Here is a 13,867-nt window from a genome sequence, read left to right as displayed (position 1 = left end):
TAAATCCCCAGGGCCAGATAGGCTGCATCCCAGAGTGCTTAAGGAAGTAGCCTCAGAAATAGTGGATGCATTAGTGATCATTTTTCCAAACTCTTTAGATTCTGGAGTAGTTCCTGAGGACTAGAGGGTAGCTAATGTAACCCCACTTTTTGAAAAGGGAGGGAGAGAGAAAACGGGGAATTATAGATCAGTTAGCCTAACATCGGTAGTGGGGAAAATGCTAGAGTCAGTTATTAAAGATGTGATAGCATCACATTTGGAAAGTGGTGAAATCATTGGACAAAGTCAGCATGGATTTACCAAAGGCAAATCATGTCTGACGAATCTTATAGAATTTTTTGAGGATTTAACTAGTAGAGTGGATAAGGGAGAACCAGTCAATGTGTTATATTTGGACTTTCAGAAGGCCTTCGACAAGGTCCCACATAGGAGATTGGTGTACAAACTTAAAGCACATGGTATTGAGGGTTCAGTGTTGAGTTGGATAGAAAATTGGTTGGCGGACAGGAAGCAAAGAGTAGGAATAAACGGGTCCTTTTCGGAATGGCAGGCAGTGACTAGTGGGGTGCTGCAAGGCTCAGTGCTGGGACCCCAGTTATTTACAGTGTATATTAATGATTTGGACGAGGGAATTGAATGCAACATCTCTAAGTTTGCGGATGACACGAAGCTGGGTGGCAGTGTTAGCTGCGAGGAGGATGCTAGGAGGCTGCAGAGTGACTTGGATAGATTAGGCGAGTGGGCAAATGCATGGCAGATGCAATATAATGTGGATAAATGTGAGGTTATCCACTTTGGCGGCAAGAACAGGAAAGCAGAGTATTACCTGAATGGTGACCGATTGGGAGAAGGGGAGATGCAACATGACCTGGGTGTCATGGTGCACCAGTCATTGAAAGCAAGCATGCAGGTGCAGCAGGCAGTGAAGAAAGTGAATGGTATGTTGGCATTCATTGCAAGAGGATTTGAGTTTAGGAGCAGGGAGGTTCTCCTGCAGTTGTACAGGGCCTTGGTGAGACCGCACCTGGAGTATTGTGTGCAGTTTTGGTCTCCTAACCGGAGGAAAGACGTTCTTGCCTTAGAGGGAGTACAGAGAAGGTTCACCAGATTGATCCCTGGGATGGCAGGACTTTCATATGAGGAAAGACTGGATAGACTGGGCTTGTACTCGCTGGAATTTAGAAGACTGAGGGGGGATCTTATAGAAACATATAAAATTCTTAAGGGGTTGGAGAGGCTAGATGCGGGAAGATTGTTCCCGATGTTGGGGGAGTCCAGAACCAGGGGTCACAGCTTCAGGATAAGGGGGAAGTCTTTTAGGACCGAGATGAGAAAACATTTCTTCACACAGAGAGTGGTGAGTCTGTGGAATTCTCTGCTACAGAAGGTAGTTGAGGCCAGTTCATTGGCTATACTTAAGAGGGAGTTAGATGTGGCCCTTTTTGCTAAAGGGATCAGGGGGTATGGAGAGAAGGCACGTACAGGCTACTGAGCTGGATGATCAGCCATGATCATATTGAATGGCGGTGCAGGCTCGAAGGGCCGAATGGCCAACTCCTGCACCTATTTTCTATGTTTCTATGTTTCTATCTGGGTGTCCTATTGCATCAGTCACTGAAAGGAGGCATGCACTTACAGCAGGCAGTGAAGAAAGCCAATGGAATGTTGGCCTTCATAACAAGAGGAGTCGAGTATAGGAGCAAAGAGGCCCTTCTGCAGTTGTATAGGGCCCTAGTGAGACCGCACCTGGAGTACTGTGTGCAGTTTTGGTCTCCAAATTTGAGGAAGGATATTCTTGCTATTGAAGGCGTGCAGCGTAGATTTACTAGGTTAATTCCCAGAATGGCGGGACTTTCCTATGTTGAAAGACTGGAGCGGCTAAGCTTGTATACACTGGAATTTAGAAGGATGAGAGGGGATCTTATCGAAACATATAAGATTCCTTAGTATTCTATCATTTACTGTACATATTCTAAATACTGTATAGATAACTTCCCAAAACAAATTACCTCTGACTTGTCTGGACTAAATTTCATCTGCTAACACTCTGCCCAACCTTCTAATTGATTAGCGCAGCGGTAGAGTTGCTGCTTTACAGCGAATGCAGCGCCGGAGACTCAGGTTCGATCCTGACTACGGGTGCTGCACTGTAAGGAGTTTGTACGTTCTCCCCGTGACCTGCGTGGGTTTTCTCCGAGACCTTCGGTTTCCTCCCACACTCCAAAGACGTACAGGTATGTAGGTTAATTGGCTGGGTAAATGTAAAAAAAAAATTTAAAAAAATTGTCCCTAGTGGGTGTAGGATAGTGTTAATGTACGGGAATCGCTGGGCGGCACGGACTTGGAGGGCCGAAAAGGCCTGTTTCCGGCTGTATATATATGATATATGATATACTGTAGCTTTAACAAAATTCCTTGCTGTCCGATTTTTGTATCATCCACAAACTTTCTAATTGTACCTTCTACGTTTACACCCAAGGCATTAATACCTATCACACGCAACACACTCAATCAAGTATAACTTCTTTAGTAACTGAGCAATTGTTTTTTTTTATTTTTCCAGCTTCAATTTTAATTCTGTCTACTTGCCAGAAACCATTTTAGTTGGACAGCAAGTAAACAGTTGAAACAGGAGCCAGGCCTTTTAAATTGATTGAGGTAACATGCCAACACTTTAATTCAGTCACTTTGCTGCCCAAGAGTAAATGTCAAGGCCAACATTTCATCCATTAACCACTTAGGTACTTTAAACCTGGTATTTTGTCTTTATTTTAACTCTCGGCAGACCAGGTTTTGAAAATCTTTACATTGCTTATTTCTAATACTTAGCCTTGAAAATGTCAGCATTTGCTGTTGCAGTGTAACAACACAGTGATGTCCTATCTTATCTCCACGTCATTGGAGATGAATCTATAGTGGGAAGAGGGCAGAAAATAGATATAGGGTCACTTTTGTCAGGGCCTTGTGATTTCCTCAGACACAGAATCTTCTGCCAAAAGTGAGTATGTGCCTACCTCAATGAAGACAATGCCAATTACACGGCTATAGTGTTGCACCACCAGTGCTGGTAGCTGAACAGTCACACCCTGGCCATTCACAACATGTGCTGACATCTCATGGAGTCATACTGCACAGAAGCATGCCCTTTGGCCCACCTCGTCCATGCCGACAAAGATACCCCATCTAGACTAGTCCCATTTGCCCATGCTTGGCCCATATCGCTGTAAACGTTAGAAAAAAGGAACTGTAGATGCTGGTTTACAAAAAAAGACACGAGATGCTGGAGTAACACAAGTGGGTCAGGCAGCATCCCTGCAGAACAGTGATAGCAGATGGCTAAAGGGTCCCGACCCAAAACATTACTTATCCATGTGTACGAAACAAAACTGCAGATGCTGGTTAAAATAGAAGGTAGACACAAAATGCTGGAGTAACTCAGCGGGTCAGGCAGCATCTCCGGAGAGAAGGAATGGGTGACGTTTCGTGTCGAGACCCTTCTTCAGACTGATGTCAGGAGATGGGGGCGGGACATAGATAGAATGTAGTTGGAGACAGGAAGACTAGTGGGAGAATTGGGAAGGGGGAGGGGATAGAGAGGGAAAGCAGGGACTATCTGAAGTTAGAGAAGTCAATGTTCATACCGCTGGGATGTGAACTACCCAAGCAAAATATGAGTTGCTGTTCTTGACCCACTGAGCTACTCTAGCACTTTTTTCCCCTCTAAACCTTTCCTATTCATCAACCTCCTTAAGTAGCATTTAAATGCTATTTTAGAACCTGTCTCAACTACCTCCTCTAGCAGCTCGTTTTATACACCTACCACACTCTGAGTGAAAAAATTGCCCCTCGAGTTTCTATTAAATCTTGCACCTCTCGCCTTAAATATTTGATGGAAGGAACCGTTAAAAGGTATAACAAGTTGCATTCATACACAATGCTTCATGGCTTTCTGACTGGCTGTCCACAGAAATTTGATCCTTGCTCTTAAGGCTATCTCAATAGAAGTAGGGGACCTAAATTATGTGGAGGTTAGGATTATGAATTATCAAATGGAAAGTTTCCAGAAATAAAATATGATTAAAAAGAATGCGTGCTTTACCAATTCGGCAGAAGTAGCTGGAATACTAGCAAAATGATAACACATAGATTATTGTGGCTGTGTTACCATACCCCATATACAATACAACTTCAATAAGGTGACACCTTCTGGACGTTAGTAGTGGCAACCAGCAGATTTTCCAGATTAATGAATGCTACTCCCATTAATATCCGAACACATTTATTTTGTTGTTTTTACACTTAAAGGGCCTGTCCCACTTAGACGATTTTTTAGGCGACTGCCGGCGACTATCAAAGTCGTAGCAGATCGCCAAAATTTTCATTTACCCGACGACAATGACCACGACAATGCCGAGTCAGGTCGAGATTACACCTGTCTTCGGAAACATCGCGGAAATTCCCACGCTGTCAATGCTTCTCCGGCGTCCTAATTTTCGCTGAAATCACTGACAAGTCGGTAAATACTTGAGAGTTTTGAAATAGAACATCTTGCCCGGGTTACTTGAAAACCAAGCTTCACGGTAACAAGCCATAAACTGGATTTACTTCCAGTTTACTAATAGCAGTATTAAGAAATTTAATTTTAAAAGTTAAATGGATTTTTGTGCGGAGTGTGGGCATTCTTTGAAAATGTACGGGAGATGCATATCTGGTTTCTGGGTTGCATATCTGGGATGGGAGCCTACTTTAAATGTAGTCGCTGATGGTCATAAACATCGCAAAAATTCCCACGCTTACCTGACCGTCAAACTGTCGCCTCCAATCTACCTGTCAAATGTCCTGACGGTAATTAAATTGGTTAAACACAAGTATTTTATGGTATCTTCAAATGACTTTACTTATTTTAATATTATGTGCTTCTAAATGCATCTAAGAGAACCTAGCAAACCTGGGGACAGCATGCGACAGCACCCGCAATAAGCAACGATACCTGGCGACAAGCCAGCTGTCGCCGAGAAATTTCCGCGAATCACTCCGGTTGATTTCTCAGCGATGCGCTGAGATCCACTACGATTCTTGGAAGACTCCTCACGATCATGCCCGTCACCCCAGCGAACTGTCGGCGACAGCCTAGTCGCCGGCAGTTGCCTTAAAATCGCCTAAGTGGGACAGGACCTTTACAGAGTAGATCAGTCAATTTTCCAAAGAGAGAAAATTATTTAGGTTATTGAGATGAGATTGCAAGAGCCTTGATGAAGATCTTTACATCTTCCTTATCCTTAATACCAATGTCTTTGACCTTTCCTTGAGTCACTGCCCAATAATTTTCTTTGCTGTTGGATGCTACTTAGTAATCAACAAATAAACTAGTAGTTTCCCCAGTAATGTGAATGAAAGTGCAGTAAAAATGTTAGCAGATTGAGTTTGATTGAGGAGAGACAAAATGGAAAAATTCTAAAGATTGTACAGGAGTTGAGAAACCCATGTGTGTATTTTCCTAAATGTTTCAAGGTAACAGGCTGGGTGGGAATGATCCCCATAAGGGATTGGAATTATGGAAAGAATAAAAAGTGGGATTAATGTAGGATTAGTGTGAATGATTGGTTGCAGGTCAAGATGGACACAAAATGCTGGAGTAAATCAGCAGGTCAGGCAGCATCTCTGGAGAAAAGGAATAAGTCCGAAGAAGGGTATCGACCCCAAACGTCACCTATTCCTTTTCTCCAGAGATGCTGCCTGACCCGCTGAGTTACTCCAGCATTTTGTGTCTATCTTTGGTGTAAACCAACTGCCGTTCCTTTCTACACATTTTGGTTGCGGGTCAACATGGACTCAGTAGGCCGAACGTCCTACTTTCATGCTGTGCCTCTCTATAACTCAATGAGATTCTTGGCTTCATAAGGATGGGCACAGAGTTCAAAAACGAGGATGTTATTTTGTAACATTATAAAATGCCGGTTGGACATAACTGAAATATTGCAATCAAGTCCAAATGTCACACAATAATAAGAATGCAAAGGCTCCAGAGGGGTGGAGAAAAGGTTAACAGGAATGATTTAGAGTGAGAGTATTCACCCATAAGTTTCGAATGGTGAAGTTGGTGTTGTCCTCCTTGGAGCAGAGACTTAGAGGAGATTCGATATTGTGGTCCCAATCATGCTCAGTTTAATAGAGTGTAAAGAGGGAAGCCATTGACAATTGCAGGTAGTTGAAGGATTAGAGGACATGAATTCAAAATGAAGGGCAAAATCTACAGGAAGGATGTGAAGATTTTCTTTTACACAGTGAGTGATTATGACCTGGAACATGCTGCCTGAATGCGTGATGAATATAAATTTAATTGTGGATTTGAAATAAAATTGGATGTATATCTGAAGATTTAAAAAAAACAAGGCTCCAGGGAAAGAGAGGATTTATTTTTAATTCACTTTTCAGGATGTGAGTCTCACAGGGTAGGCAGGCATTTATTGCCTATCACTAATTCAGCATTTATGTTCTAATGGGACTGACTGATTTTTGTCCAAAAAGCCAGGAGAGGGATGATGATAGACACGAAATGCTGGAGTAACTCAGCGGGACAGGCAGCTTCTCTGGAGAGAAGGAATGGGTGACGTTTCGGGTCTTCAGACTGATGTCAGGGGAGTGGGCGGGACAAAGATAGAATGTAGTCGGAGACAATAAGACTGGTGGGAGAACTGGGAAGAGGGAGGGGATGGAGAGAGAGGGAAAGCAAGGGCTACTTGAAGTTCGAAGTTAGAAGAGGGATGATGATCTGTGGTGATTCTATGCTTCTACGTTATGGAATGTATTCTTGGACATATTCATATATTGGGTAAGGAAAGGGACAGCATTTATTTGCCAGGTGAATCACCATTGAGAAGATGGTACTGAGCCAACATTTTGCATTGCTGCAATCCCTCAGCTGTCCGGTTTAGTGTTCCAAGAACTGAGGAGCAATGAAGGAATGAGAACATTTCCAAGTCAAAATGATCTGTGTCGCAGAGAGCTGGCCTCTAGCGAGAGTGTTTGCTTGAACCTGTTGGCCATTGTAATGTATGCAACGTTTGAATTCGTCATCAACATGTAAAATATAAGTGCCCTCTAGAGGGAAGGCTTTTCATTCAAATAAAGGAGACTACTCACAGATCTCAGGGGTGTCGAATGTCTCTTGATTGTACAAGTCACAATGGAGCCTTACCCAGACATTGCAGCCATATCCCTCTTCACATTAGATACCTAGGGTTTGGATGGTGATGCTGAAGAAGCCCTGGTGATTTCTTGTGGTGTTTCTAGTAGGTAGCAGCCATAACAGGTTATGAGAATGATGAGTAGTGTACCAATCAACACATGCATTTGTACTGAATGCCATTGAGCTTCCTGAGTGCGAGTGGTGCCACGTTCATCTAAGTGAGTGAAGAATATTCCTGCTCCACTTCTGACTTGAGCATTGCAGATAACACAAGTGCATGGGGGATCAGGGGGTGTGTCATTCACCAAATAATAAATCATTTGACCTACTCGTGTCGTCGCAGTGTTAATGAGGCTGGCGCAATAAGATAAGATTCTGTTCAATCATGGCTCTCTGTTGTTGGTGGGGGCTGAATGTTGAGGGGAGATTTGTAAACTCTCTCTTGTTACATATATCATCATCATAGGTATCAAGAGTGTTGTTTGCCACTCATCAGCTGTTGCTTAAATGTGTTCCAGATCTTGCTGCCTGGTGCCATTAGTTCATGATTAGAAACCATGTGAACGGGACTGAATGCGATTGAATCATCAACTTACATTCACGTTTCTAATCTTATAATTGAGGGACAGTTGCTCATGAAGTAGTCAAAACATTGATTGGCTCTCGTACATTACCTTCAGAATTACAGTGTTGTTTCTTTGAAGATCAAATGCTTGGTATTCATCAATGCTGTGTAGTCCTCCAGCTGGTGGAAACATCTTCCCTTAATTCCTGTAGACTTCACCCTTACATAGGGTTCTTTATTCTACATGCGGTAAAAAGATGCTTTGATATCAAAAGATTAATAATAATAATAATAATAATAATATTCATTTACTGTCATTGCAACGAGTACAACGAAATTAAAAAATAGCCAATCCTGACGGTGCGTAAAAACATATATGCAATAAATGCAAAAACAAATAAATACAATTATATTAAGTACAAAAGATTTTTTAACAGTGTTGCCTAGTGCAGAAGGTAGTGTTCAGTTCTCGTATGGCCCTGGGGTAAAAACTGTTCTTAAGTCTGTTTGTTCGGGATTTGATCGACCTGAAACGTCGACCAGAGGGCAGATGAACAAACAGACGGTGGCCGGGGTGGGATGGATTTTTTATTATTTTGCCTGCTCTACTGAGGCAGCGTAGGCTGAACAGGTGCTCCAGGGAGGGCAGTGAGCAGCCGATGATCTTCTGGGCCGTCGTGATGACCTTCTGAAGGGCCTTCCTGTCCTTTTCTGAGCAGCTGGCATACCATGTGGTTATACAGTATGCCAGCACACTCTCGATGGAGCAGCGATAGAAGGACATCATGAGCTTCTCCTGCAGGTTGGTTTTCCTGAGGATCCTCAGGAAGTGGAGTCTCTGCTGTGCCTTCTTCACTGTGGTGATGGTGTTGGTAGACCAGGTAAGATCCTCTGCGATGTGCGTACCCAGGAACTTGAAAGCGGGTACCCTTTCCACACAGACCCCATTGATGTAGAGTGGGTCGTATTCTACACTGGTTTTCCTGAAGTCAATTATAAGTTCCTTTGTTTTGGAGGAGTTCAGGACAAGATTGTTCACTGAACACCATGCTGCCAGCCTTTGGATTTCATCCCTGTAGGCTGTCTCATCTCCTCCTGAGATGAGTCCAACCACAGTCGTGTCATCCGCGAACTTGATGATGGTGTTGGTGGGATGGGTGGGGGCGCAGTCGTGAGTGTAGAGGGAGTAAAGGATGGGGCTCAACACACAGCCCTGTGGTGAGCCGGTGCTCAGTGTAATGGTGGAGGAGAGGTGAGGGCCTATTTTGACGGTCTTAATTCAGCTCCTTTATAAATGATGGGGTGAACGCAACTCTGCCCTTGTCATCAAAGCTGCTATAGAATTGGTCAATGGCTTCAGGTTCCGGGGGACGTGTATCACCAGCAAACCAACCTGGCCCCTTCCTACCATGAAAGGGGCCAGGTGATCAAGAAAGCATATCAGCACATTTACTTTCTTAAGCATCTGAGAAAGTTTGGCATGAGGATTCTCTTGAACTTTAAAAAAATATGCTATAGAAAGTGTACTGATGGGATGCATCTTAGCTTGGTATGGCAACTGCTCTACTTTTGACTATCTGAGCCTGCATGGACTGTGGTGCACAGCCCAGTTCATAGGCTCATCCAGTCCATCTTCAGGACGGGTTACATTAGGAAGGCTGCAAGTGTCAATGAGGATGCCTGCAACCAGGCCATTCCCTTTACTTTATTCTACGTTATGGGAGAAGATGCAAGAACTTGAAAGCTTAGACGTCCAAACTCAAGAACAGCTTTCTTCCCCCCCCTGTTATCCGAGCCCTGAAACAATCACCACTTTCACAATAGTGTGAATACACGGAATTGCTGTTTTTTACAACTCCTAATTCCAGCCTCATATCTTCTAACTAGAGAACATCTATGCCAGTGCAGTCTACTTAATTTTGGGGTCCTGCTTGAGTGCAACTAACTCTTGGCAGTCAAGGCCTTTCTTTAGAATGAATGTCTTCCTGTGGGAGGCAGTACGCAACAGTTGTGTGCAAGACAGTGGAGCACACAAAAGGGAAGCCAGGATAGCAGCTCTGCTGGTTATGCTTCTCAGGAGACCTGTGGCCTTTTGTTCAACCAGAGACATTAAATAATCCCATGTTTCTGAATACTGCACAATTGGGCCATCAAAAGGGGCTGCAACCATTGTAGGATGCGAAAGAGGAAGCTGTGAAGGATTATTTCTATGTGAGCCTTTTATAGACACAAAAATAATGAACAACAGATAATTGTTGCTTGTGTAATTTAGTTTAGAGACACAGCACGAAACAGACTCGCCAAGTCAATGCTGACCGTCAATCACCTTTTCACACTAGTTCCATGTTATCCCACTTTCGCATCCACTCCCTGCACTAAGAATATTATACAGAGGCGATTAACTTACAAACGCGCATGTGTTTGGGATGTGGGAGTAGTCAGGAGCACACTGAGGAAATCCAAGCATTCACTGGAAGAACGTGCAAGGTCCACAAAGAGAGCATCCACAGATCTCTAGCGCTATGTTGCAGCAGCTTTATCAGCTGCACTACTATGCCACCCAATGTTGCTTGTATGACAGTGAAAATAGCTTGAGTAATCAGTTGTATTTTTAATATCAATGCTGATTCTTATTTTGTCCAACTTAAAATGAAGCAGAATTCAGAGGTTGTATTAGTGTGATTATTCACTAATATCTGGTTTTATACTGTCACACAACCAAGACAAAATCGCTCCCAAAGTAAGCTCAGGAGTCGCCCTGGAGAGATACAATATACATTGAAGGTATTTATTCACAAAATGCTGGAGTAACTCAGCAGGTCAGGCAGCATCTCAGGAGAGAAGGAATGGGTGACGTTTCGGGTCGAGACCCTTCTTCAGACTGATGTCAGGGGGGCGGAACAAAGGAAGGATATAGGTGGAAACAGGAAGTTAGAGGGAGAACTGGGAAGGTGGGGGGGGGGGGGGGGGGGGGAGAGAGGGACAGAGGAACTATCTAAAGATGGAAAAGTCAATGTTCATACCGCTGGGTTGCAAGCTGCCCAGGCGAAATATGAGGTGCTGTTCCTCCAATTTCCGGTGGGTCTCACTATAGCACTGGAGGAGGCCCATGCTGGTCAGACTGGGAATGGGAGGGGGAGTTGAAGTGCTCGGCCACCGGGAGATCAGGTTGGTTAAGGCGGACTGAGCGAAGGTGTTGAATGAAACGATCGCCGAGCCTGCGTTTGGTTTCGCTGATGTAAAGAAGTTGACATCTAGAGCAGCGGATAAAATAGATGAGGTTAGAGGAGGTGCAGGTGAACCTCTGTCACAATATACATCGGTTATTTTCTTTTCATGCAAGGTTTAAGTGGCAGCATGACAGGGACAGATGTATTAGATTTAACCAGATTATTTTAGATTTCATTCGTGATCATAAAAGTAGAGGATTAAGAGCCTTGAGGTTCAATGCAATATATTTTTGCTGAAGTGGAAAAGACATTACTTCAGAATTAATTAGGACTAATTCACTGATCTCTTTTAGAAAGTTGTCAAGTAACTGGTGGGAATGACGATTAAGGCGAGAAGAGTGAGAGTAGGTATGGTTAATTAAATAATTAGTTTAGTTTAGTTTCGAGCAGGGGTGTCAAACTCATTTTAGGTCATGGGCAGGAATGGGCAAAATGCTACTTTTTGCGGGCCGGATCAGTTGTGCACGCGCAAACGCAATAACTACAAAGTGTCTCACTTTACAAATACTCCAAATGTTCAAAGCTTTATATATCTGCAGCATGACTTCCTGATTTTTATACCTAACACCTCGACCAATGAAGGCTAGAATGCCATAGGCCTTCTTTACCATCCTATCTACTTGTGTTGCCACTCTCAGAGAGTTATGGGCTTGTTTCCCTTTGAAAATCATAAGATCAGAGAATATTTAGTACTTCCCACTCCTGTGTGAAATAATGGCCAACCCAGATTAAAACCACAGTATTATTGTTTTAGAATAGAAGAGAAATCTTCAGAAATAGTCATGGAACAAGGTTAAGGTTTTAATATGCATCATGACCAGTTATATAGACAGGTACGTGTAAAGGACACGTTTGGAGGGATATGGGCCAAATGCGGGCAGGTGGGACTAGTGTAGCTGGGACATGCTGGCTGGTGTGGGCAGGTTGGGCCGAAGGGCCTGTTTCCACATTGTATCACTTTATGACTATAACTCTATCTGCATTGCACATAAACCATAGAATCAATCTGCTACAAGTTGTTTTTTCCAGAATTACTCTAATTCCTAATACTAATTTCCATAGCTTTTATTATCTTAAAGGGTAGATTTAAATTCGGTACAGATGGTGGTACAGCCTATGGAGTTTGATGTCTTAATTCCCTGACTCTGACGCCACCCAAAGAATTCATGGTCAATAGTCAGAGCTAATTGGTTGTCTTACAGAATGGTCTTTGGCAAGTTAGATAATGATTGCAGGCAAGGTGGTGTTCGGAACGTTACAATTTGGATAAGGATTGAACCCAGAGATGTGGGAGGCCCAGAATCACCTACGGGTTACGGCTCACAGGAGACGTTTACAAATTAAATATGAATCCTTCTCCCAGAATCATTTCTCGCCGATATATGGGTGTCCACAGCACAATAGCATCTCCTCCAACCTCATCTGAGACCACAGGTCCCTTTTTAAATCTTTTTCCATCGCCTTAAATTTAAACCCTACCATGGGAAAAGAACTATAAACTTATTTGCACCCTCTCTAACGTCAGCCCTTAGCCTTCCAAGCTCCAAGAACAGAACCCCTGCCTATCCAGTTGTTGCTTGTATTTCAAGCCCTCCAGTCCCTGTAACAACCTGGTGAATTTTTGCGTCACCCTTTCCACCTTAATGACATCCTTCCTACATCGAGATGATCAGAACTGCAAGTCAATGCCCTGACCAATGAAAGGAAGCACGTCAAGCACCTTCTTCACCACGCTGACTGCTTATGTCGCAACATTTAGGGAATTATGTACTTGCACTACTAAGTCTCCTTGTTCTACAACTCTCCAAGGACCTACCGTTTACTGTTTCCAGTAAGTCCTGTGCTGGTTTGACTTACCAAAACACAACACTTCACACTTGTCCAAGTTAAGTGCCATCTGCCAATTCTTGGTCCACTTTCCCAGTTGAGCTGGATCTTGTTGTAATCTTAGATAATCTCCTTCACTCTCTACTACCACCACGGACACAAAACTGGTTGTTGTTCTTGGAACAAAGTGGTTGCACGGTAGTTCATCTGCAGTTCCTTGTGTCTCCTTCTTATCTATGTGTTGTTGACTAATGTCACGTAACAAGCATCTAGAAGAAGACTATGTACTTCAAGCATTTCAGGATTTCCATTCAGCCCGTAGCCAGTTTAAAAAGTTTACAACAGACATTGGCTTCCCCACAGTACCCAGGGACTGGAAGTTTGATCAATTTTGCTTTGCGTTAAGTTATGCATTCTTGCTGAAGTGAAAACTAAAGATCTAGAAACATAGAAACATAGAAAATAGGTGCAGGAGTAGGCCATTCGGCCCTTCGAGCCAGCACCGCCATTCAATATGATCATGGCTGATCATTCAGCTCAGTAGCCTGTACCTGCCTTCTCTCCATACCCCCTGATCCCTTTAGCAAAAAGGGCCACATCTAACTCCCTCTTAAATATAGCCAATGAACTGGCCTCAACTACCTTCTGTGGCAGAGAATTCCACAGACTCACCACTCTCTGTGTGAAGAAATGTTTTCTCATCTCGGTCCTAAAAGACTTCCCCCTTATCCTTAAGCTGTGACCCCTGGTTCTGGACTCCCCCAACATCGGGAACAATCTTCCCGCATCTAGTCTCTCCAACCCCTTAAGAATTTTATATGTTTCTATAAGATCCCCCCTCAGTCTTTTAAATTCCAGCGAGTACAAGCCCAGTCTATCTAGTCTTTCCTCATATGTAAGTCCCGCCATCCCAGGGATCAATCTGGTGAACCTTCTCTGTACTCCCTCTAAGGCAAGAACGTCTTTCCTCAGGTTAGGAGACCAAAACTGCACACAATACTCCAGGTGCGGTCTCACCAAGGCCCTGTACAACTGCAGCAGAACCTCCCTGCTCCT

At 43.5% G+C, this 13,867-nt stretch overlaps 1 protein-coding gene across 1 annotated transcript in view; it reads left to right on the top strand.

Annotated features, from left to right (window-relative positions):
• Positions 1–13,867, top strand: part of gpr158a (G protein-coupled receptor 158a) — a 445,865-nt gene that overhangs the window by 205,164 nt on the left and 226,834 nt on the right. The gene's annotated exons all lie outside the window — the stretch shown is intronic.

The sequence above is a fragment of the Rhinoraja longicauda genome, chromosome 2, assembly GCF_053455715.1.
Source record: "Rhinoraja longicauda isolate Sanriku21f chromosome 2, sRhiLon1.1, whole genome shotgun sequence".
Taxonomy (NCBI): domain Eukaryota; kingdom Metazoa; phylum Chordata; class Chondrichthyes; order Rajiformes; family Arhynchobatidae; genus Rhinoraja; species Rhinoraja longicauda.
The sequence above is the reverse complement of the archived record's forward strand: the minus strand, read 5'-3'. Positions and strand labels throughout refer to the sequence as shown.